This window comes from Passer domesticus, chromosome 11 (genome assembly GCF_036417665.1).
Source record: "Passer domesticus isolate bPasDom1 chromosome 11, bPasDom1.hap1, whole genome shotgun sequence".
Classification (NCBI taxonomy): Eukaryota; Metazoa; Chordata; class Aves; order Passeriformes; family Passeridae; genus Passer; species Passer domesticus.
In genome coordinates, this window is record NC_087484.1 from 2,418,688 (window position 1) to 2,427,702 (window position 9,015).

At 43.1% G+C, this 9,015-nt stretch overlaps 1 long non-coding RNA gene across 1 annotated transcript; it reads right to left on the reverse strand.

Annotated features, from left to right (window-relative positions):
• Positions 1–4,495: 4,495 nt before the first annotated feature.
• Positions 4,496–7,865, reverse strand: LOC135278587 (uncharacterized). Its single transcript, XR_010346034.1, has 3 exons — positions 7,703–7,865; positions 7,385–7,484; positions 4,496–5,672 (listed from the first exon to the last, which is right to left on the reverse strand). It is a non-coding gene; the product is annotated as an uncharacterized LOC135278587 (long non-coding RNA).
• Positions 7,866–9,015: the final 1,150 nt, after the last annotated feature.

The following is a 9,015-nucleotide window of genomic DNA, read 5'->3' on the forward strand; positions in this document are numbered from 1 at the left end:
TCTGTCTTCAGTGAATATTTGCAACACTTTGTGAGTCTCTCTGGGTTTTGAGTCACTGCAAAACAAAATTACCTATTATCAAAGCTGATTATTTCATAAGCAACCTGCCCATCAGCCACTTAGAAAGAGGGGGGGGGAAATTGCATTATTAATGCAGATTGGTATTGCTGTGTGAAAACTGCTCAGCCACTGTGAAAACTGCTCGTCCACCACCAGGCAAAAAGAAAAATTGAATTATTAATGTGTATTATTAATTCTACCCAAAATCCCTTAAAGGGATATGAGAGGTTTCAGCCTTTCTTTGAGGAGATTTTTGAGTGGTGAAGCTGGGGTGTGCAGAGCAGCCATCTCCAGCATATTAAAATAACATAAATAATGAATGAGTTATGGAAAATCATCCCCCAAGAAAAGCAAAATATGCATTGTTAATGCACATTATTTGTATTAAGTGAAATCCCCAGGAAGAGAATTCCAGGAACTGCAGAGTGTCTCTTGCAGACTTGGTGCATAATCAATGGACAGAAGGAAATCAAGGATCAGGAATGTGCTTTACTTGGCTTGGGGAATTCCAGAATCTTCTTGGGAAATGGTTGGACTCAGTGAAAGTTCCTGTTTGTGCCATGGGGCCAAGAAGGAACCAAGGGGAATCCCTGGGATCAGGGATGGATTTGCTGGAAGACGAAAGAAGGGGGACACAAACTGTGCACTTACATTGAAGTGGCTGCTCAGATCAACACATTTTTCCCTCTTTTTGAGACAAGATGCAGGAAAATAGGAATGGAAGGTGATGCAGAGGATGAAGGGTGGGTGGTGTCCCAGCTGGACTTCATCCTTCATCAGTTCTTACTTTTGCTTTTAAGGAGAGCCTTTGGCTTTAGCTGGAAAGCAGAGACAAACATTTCCAAATGCTTCCTTGCTTCATCTTTGGAGGTGTAGCTCTTAACCCAAGAGCTCCAGCAAAGCCATTAAAACTCTGATCTGTGTCAGATCTGCTGCTCAAATGAGATGCATTTCATGGGACAGAATCTCCTGGTTTCAGGCCACTGAGCCAATTTCATAAAGCACGATCCCTATTTAAGCCCTTTTAAAGGATTTGAGGACATTATCAGATGTACTCCGTAGATCAAGCCTAACTTATTTTGATGGTCTAACAAGCTGTAGGGTTTTAATTGAATACCCAGTCTGCCTGTCTATTTATTTTATTGAATAATAAAAGAAAGGCTGCTTATTTTATTGAATCTTTATATTGGAGTTCTTCCAGCCCAGATTTGGTTTGGAAGCCCAAAAATGGTGGGAGGTGCGTAAAGAAAATTTTTCAAGTGGTTGTTCTGTTAACAGTGAAATCCCTGGGTACGTGGCTGGAAACCATCTGAGCAGGTGCTGCATGCAGGGATCCCTGTGGTTATTCCTGTTCAGGTGAAACATTCCCACAGCTGGAGCAGCAGGAACTGCGGAGCTGGGCTCTGCCCTGGCCCTGCTCCAGCTGCTGGGTGTGACATTCCCTGAGCCTGCCAGGTGGTTCTGTTGGTCTGCTAAAAGGATTATTTGGGGGATGAGTGTGGTGTTAGCCAACCTTGTGACCTTTCTCCTCATCTGCATGGTCCCAGAGGAGGTGATCCATCCTTGGGGATCCTCCCAGTTTCCATGCCTTTATCTCCTCTCCTGGTGGTGATGCCTTGTGCAGGCTGCCCTAGAGCAGAGGCTGGCCAGAGTTCCAGAATAAAGCAGGATGAATTCAAAGGATCTCCTCCATGGATCCACCTTGGGCAGCACCAGAGCCCAGCCAGGGCTGCCCCCAGGATGAACCCAAATGTCCCAAAATGCACGAGCGCTGCCGGGGTCTCTCCCTGGGCTCAGCTCTGCTCCATGTGCACATTGCAGTTCAGTGTCCAATCCCACTGCAGCCCCTGCAGTCCCACCCTGCTTGTTTTTCTCTCTGCAGCCCACGGGGTTTGTGCTCCTGGGCTGAGATTGGGATCATTTGTCCTTGGTGCCCAGCTGGAGCAGGAATTGTTTTGTCTCCCTGCTCTGTGCACAGAGCTCACCATGCCCTGATGTGGAGCTCAGACCCACACACTAAAGCAGCACAGAATGTGGAAAATATAAAGCTAAAACCTGAGGCATCAGGGATACTGTTGCATGCCAGGAGTAAATAGCTCTTGAGATGTTCTTGAGGAAGTTTTTTACTGGGGAAAGGCAAAACCAAAGTCTCAAGGTATAAAATAAATGCTGCAATCACTGCCCTGGCTTCCTCTCCCATGAGGAATTGCTGACGATAAGGGACAGCAGGTGAGTGAGGACCCAGTAATGGGGTAGGATGACCTGCTCAGGAGCTGGAGAACATCAGACTTGTTTTGAAGATGTGTTCAGCCATCAAATCTTTTCATCTTAAATTTGTTTTGCAGATTTATTTTGGTTGCAGTGTTAAAAAGAAATCATTGTTGTTATTATTACTTATTTATTATGAAACTTCATTACCCAGCAGATTGTCAAAGCTTTAAACAACACAACGTTTGACTTTTTACACCCTTCTTCCTGCAGACCTGAACAACTGCAGAACAGATGGTTCAGCTGGTAATGGAGGTAAAAGGCTCTGCAGATTAAAAAATTGTTGGCTATTTTTATGCCATTTCTGCTTTGGCATTTTGCCTCCCTTTTGCATCTTTGCCTAGCACATAAAATGAATGTTTTCAAGTTTTTAGAACTTGTAACGATGCACAGTTTATTCTGTGTAGGAGCTCAAAAGTGAGAGCTGACCCACAGAAGGGGAGTTAAAATTAATGGAATATCTGTGGAATTTCTGATGAAATGAATATTTTGGCTTAGGATTTTTTTTTTTCATTAAAGTCACTTTCCCTAAACATGTTGTGATAAGAATTTGCTTAAATAATTATGTCTCAACACCTTTTAACCAGTGTTATATGGACATAGTGGCCTTCTAAAAGGAAAAATTTGATAGCAGAATTAACTTCAGAGGGGTCTGGGGTTGAGGCAGTAATGGCTGGCAGTAATTCTCCAAAAAACCCTCTTTTTCTTCTTGTGCAAGGAAATTCTGGCCTAATCCCAGTGCCCCACCACAAATTTTTCAGTCACATCTCCCCCACCACCTGCACTCAGTTGTTTCTCTCTTTTCCACAGGTACAATCTTTTAATGATCAATGTGATCTCCACAGGGACAATATTTAAGGAACTGTAATGCTCAACAACCTCCTTACCTTAATGGAGTGTTTATCTCAGCTATTAAATATTCTTCAGAGTTCTTTTAGAGAAAAACCTTGAGGTGCTCATTAAAATTAATGTGTGTGGTTTGTTTGTTTAGCTGCCAGAAAAAGAAAACACACACACACAAGTGTTTCAAGGCTGGTAATGTGCAAAGGTGAAAACCAGGACGTGAGGGGTGTGAAGGAATTGGGAACAGTAGAGACTTTTTCCTTATTTCCTGGGTTTTTTTTTTTTTTGATGTTTCAAACCTACACATGGTGCAGCACAGGGTGATTTGCTGGCTAAAGTATTTTTATTAGAGGTATGCTGTAGAATTAAAGGCAAAAAAGGATAATGAAGGTAAATCCCCAATATTGATGCTGTAAATTTAGCAAAACTTTGGAATCACACAAAGCAGGCACAGGCAGCTGCTCAGCTGGTGCTGGAGCCCCAGGTCACAGAAGATTTGAAGAAGCATTAAATTACCCTGCTGCCATGGTAGGCACTGGAAAGGCCAAGAAAAAAATAGATTCTGTGGGTAGGGATGAAATATTTTAGAGAAGCTGATTACCTCATGTGAGAAAATGAGTTAATACTTGCAGCAGCCCTATAAATTGTTTCTTCTTTTGGGAGTTGTTTTCAGCTACTGTGATACTTGGCATTAAGGGGCTTCTCTCTGTTGGCTCTGGGTAGTGCCAGTGTCAGAAATCCCATTTGTGGAGCTGAGGGCAGATCCCTCAGATTCTGTCTTGATAGTGGGCAAGGTGAAAGTGGAGGCCTTTTACCTTAAATACAAAATTTTGTTTAAGAACTGCAAAAATGTGAATGTGAGCGCTCTGATAATGGGAATGCTGTGCTTCTCTCCCTGTGTGTGTGGGGGAAAAGGGCTCAGCTGCACCAGGAAAAGCAGATATTAGGAAAGGTTTCCTCAAGGAGAGGTTGTCAAGCATTGGAACAGGCTGCTCAGGGGAGTGGTGGAGTTTCCATCCTTGAAATGTTCAAAATAACGTGTGGGTGTGGCGCTCGAGGACATGCTCTGGTGGTGGGCAGTGGGACTTGAGAACTCAAAGGCCTTTCCCAAGATCAATAATTCCATGATTCCTCTTGAAATTCCAATATTTAATGATGAAAAACTCAAAGTCAGTCAAATTCTGAAGCGAAAAAAATTTCCATAGCACAAGGGCTGGACCATGAAAATCACTAATAAAGAACATAAAATCTATCTGTTATTAGTGTGGGTCAGTTTCAGGCAAAATTGAATAACTTTTTTTGTGCTAAGCTTTTTGTTGTGGTATTTTTATATCCAGGTGATTTCATTTGTTCAAGCCCAAAATAGAGGTGATCAATAGGGAAACTGGACAGAAGAAAAATGGATATTAGAACTGTCTTGCAGGGGTTTCTGATGTACTGGTTTATCTGGGTTCAGGAGTGTTTTTGGGAGGAGTAGTGGAATTATTCCTGACACTGACAGTCCTGACAGCAAAGCTGATTCTAGAATGATAATGGAAGACAAAGGGAATTTGGCCTTCATTTGAATACTTGGTTGACAAATGTAAAAAAAAAGGCAAGCAATGATTTTAAAAAATACAGATTATAAGTAGTGAGTTTGGGGATTAGTCAATACAAAATAAAGAGAAAAAGGCTTAAAATGTTATTATTAAAAGAAAAAAAAAAGTAAATGGCCTAAATGAAAAATGGGATGAATGAAAAAATTACTGAAGTATCAACATAGCAAAATGATCTCACAGGGAGTAGCTGAGCTCTCTTATAAACAGGGAATATTATGTACTTATTTTGGATTCCAATCAGAAAATCAGCATTGCTGTTTCAGGGTGACTCTGTTGAATTGTCTGTGAGAATATGAGAATTCACGTAGCATGGTAAAGGCTTATCAAAAATAAATTAAATGGAGAAATTGCACAGGTTGCAATGTCTAGACCTCAATAATTTGTGCAGAGTAGCAGTGAGATTTCAGGGCTCAAAGTCACCTGTGGGTAGTAAATTTGTGGGATTCAATTATTTTTTTATCAGAACCCAAAAAAAAGATGCTAGGAGGGAATTGCAGGTGTTCAGAAGACTTTGCAGCCACAATTTCTAGAAAATTCAGTGTAACATGTTTAAACCACCAGCTTCCAAGGAAGACCAGACGAGTTCCTTCCTCTGAGTTGAACTCTTGACTTCTGGAACTCAGGAGTCATTGTTGATCCTCTCACTGCATTTGTTTTGGTCTCCTTGAGGTGTAGCCGGGATCCAGCTGTAAAGGAGTGTGGAACAATTATAAAAACAACGATAAAAACGCTTCCTCTGCTGGATGTCTGAAGTGGTGTTGGAGGTGGCTGCAGATCCATGCTCGGAATTGGAGAAAAGCAGAGGGACCGTGGTGAAGGTGAGCTGAGTAACAAATAGGAATGTTCAGTTTGCTGCAGTTCTGAACCATCAGGAGTTGTTCACTTGCTCTTAATAAACAGCACCTGGAAGAACAGGGGTGAGGAAGGAAAATTGTTATTAGAAATTGAGGTGTTTTTTGTCGTTTCTCCTCTGTCCCTCCTGTGCTGCAGTAAATATTGATTTGTGGGCAGGAGCAACAAAGGCTTTGCCTGTGCCCATTCTGATCTCATCAGAGGTGAGTAGGAAAGGGCAATACTTAATGACATTTTCCCCAGACCAGAAATCACTCTGGTATTTAAAAAAAACCAACAAAACAGCATTATGCTGAAAAACTAAAATAGCTGTCATTGGGAATCAGCGTTAAGAGTCGTGCTGCAAAAAATTCTGGAGAGGGGAATTCTCAGAGGAGCTCTGCAAGTATCACATCAGCTGTTTAGTGCTACTGAGAACACTTTTATTTTGTTTTTTTAAACATAATAGAGGTGTGTATTAGAGTGGAAGGGAGAGGAAGGAGGTAGGAATTTACCTGGCAGTGTAGAATTGATAGATTTGTAGCAGGATTCTGTTGTCCTGCCCATGGAGAGCTCCAAGGCAGAGTTCTGAAAAATCATGTCGGTGACCTGACCCCAGTCCCGGTGAGGGCAGAAATGACAGGAATTTAATGTTTGTTGTAGGGTTCTTGTGTTGTTTTACACACCCCAGGCCTCCTGGGTTGCCATCCTGTTAAAGTTCATGGCAAACAGAGCATTCCAAGCCCGTGTGCTGGGCAGGGAATTGCTCATCTGCCAGCAGTGCAGAATGATCCATGTCAGGCCCTGACACTTGGCAGTTGTGGATAAATGGAAAAGTCTTGCTTTGAGCAGGGGATGTTTTATCTGTGTAAATGTCACAGCTGGAATTCTGGGCTTTGGGAAGGTCAAGTTCTCAGCTGCTCCCTGTGTGACCTCACACGGTGCCAGGGGGAAGTTCAGTCTCACACCTCGGATGCACAGAACAGCTCACAGAGCCAAGCACAAGAACAGCACTCTCAAAACCTTCCTGATAAAGGATGTCATCTGCTCTGGGATTTCTTTCCAAACCCACTTAAATCTGTGCCTGTGAGGGTGGACAGGCCCTGGCACAGGTGCCCAGGGAAGCTGTGGCTGCCTCTGGATCCCTGGAAATGTCCAAGGACAGATTGGACAGGGCTTGGAGCAGCAGCAGGTGTCTCTGCCCATGGCAAGGGTGGCACTGAATGAGCTCTAAGGTCCCTCCCAGCCCACACTTTTCTATGATACTGTGCTCCTTAGAAATCTCAGTTTTATACCTTAACCAGGTTCCTTATCTTTGTCAGGAATGTCAAACTCAGGGAGCTCTCACACACCTCACTTTGGCTGCACACCTCACTTTGGTGTCAACACAAAATGTGCAAAATGCATCCACAGAGATGGATTTGCTCTAACAAGGGCTTCAGAGCCACATTCATGACAGCAGTTGGGCTGGTAATTTATACTGGTACTCAGTTTTTAAGGAAAAAAAAAAAGAGATTTGATGTGAAAAGATACTTAAGTGCATTTGTAACCTTAGGTAGGCTGATGTTAAATCTGGGCAGGTGTCCAGCTCCTGTGCTCATCGGTCCCCAGGTGCCACCAGAGTTGTTGCACTTCGCTGGGTTTAATTTTCCAGGGAAGCACACCCCTGTCTACCAGCAGATCTTTGCTTCACCTGGGCTGAAACTTGGGCTGGTGCCCATCTTTGTGTGTGAACCATCTCAAACTTTTAATAATCATTCAAAAAATACAAATCAGGGACCAACCTGGAGGGTTTTACTGCTGATCAGGAGATGCAGCCCTCAAAACCAGCAGTCAGGGTATTGGTGACTTCTCATGCAGGGGTAGGATCTGCATTCCAGCAACCTTGAGAAATTAGTGAAGAAGGACAGATAAAGCCACAGTTAAGGAAAAAATTCATTAGGTAACACTTTTGTTTCTGATGCATCGTTGGATGCAATTAAAATTTTGGCAGGAGCAATGGTATGAAATGTTTTGTCCAGAAGGTTATTGTAGCTGGAACTGAGGCTAGATGGCCAAACAACCATTGTCATCAAAACAGGGGAGAAAAGTTGGCTCCTTACAGAAATGCAAGGCAAAGTGCTGATCCCAGAGGGAATCCAGGCTGGATTCCTGCTGGAGATGGAGATCCTGATCCTGCCGTGTGTGAGGGTGGGAGAACCTGGAGGTACAAAGTGCAGATGTGGTTTTATTCCATGAGGAACGGACATTATTCTTCTATCATGTGAAACATTTTATTCAGCCATCCTGCAAAACAACAAAACGAGCCAGATCACCCCAAAAAACCAAATAAGCCACAAAAATACAGGAAAGCAACATGTTATTTCTGCAGGCAGTCAAGTCACAGCTTTTTATAAAACATAAATTCTGCATTTCCTACCTGACTGCAGCAACAGTCACGTTAGATAACAAATTATGCAGATTTGCTTTTGGAGACTGGTTTTTCCAACTTTTTTCTACCACAATTGTGTCTTTTAGAGAAAGCTGGTTAAAATGACAATACTCTGAAGAGAGGATGTGGCTGTGACTGTTTCCCCCCTCTCTGAGCAGCCTGGAGAGTTGTTTGTGGCCACCCAAAGCTCCGCAGGGCTGGTTCAGAGCTGCTGCTCCTTGTGCAGCCAGGTGTGAAGGAAGTGAATTATGGAGCTCAGCTTCTTGTTCTGTGTTAAACATTTCAAAAGGAGGCTTGGCTGAGCAGGGTGGGCTCTTCTTGCCCTTGGAAGGAGAAAGTGTCTCTTGTCTTAGATTCATGTCGAGTAATTAGTTTTCTTCAGACCAAAGAATAACTAATTCACTGGAGTTTATCTCAGTAAAGGGTCAAACAAAGGCTTTGCTGTTTTGTGAGAAGTTGTTACAAAGCAAGACAAATAAATACATCCTCCAGCTGAAACACAGCTTTGTTCAGAAGCTTCAGGACCTCTCGTGGATTTGATTTAAGGGTCCATCCAAGCCCTCTGCAGAGCTTTGGTGAAGAGCTGAGTTTAATAAAGGAAATCATCAAGGGCCTGCACAGTGGTGGGAGGTTCTGAGGCTGATAAACAAGCTTTGCTTGTCCTTTAGATGTGGTTTGTGAATAACATCTTGCTTTCCTTTCAGTGCAATAAAGAGGAGGTATCAAAGCGTTCTGGGCATTTCCCCTGGCTGCCAGGCTAATTAACCAGAGTGCAGCTCTTTGTGTCATGGCTTGAGACTTCACTGATCATATTTATCAAGGCAGATCAGCAGAGGATTTTTGGTTGTTTTATTTTTTGGCTTTTTACTGAATTAAGGTAGGTGGAAATGAGGCATGTCCTGGTTTGGGTGGCCTGTCCCTTTCATATGCAGGGATGGATGTTCTCTCACCTCTCTGCTGCTCCCCCTGCCAATCCACTGTTCA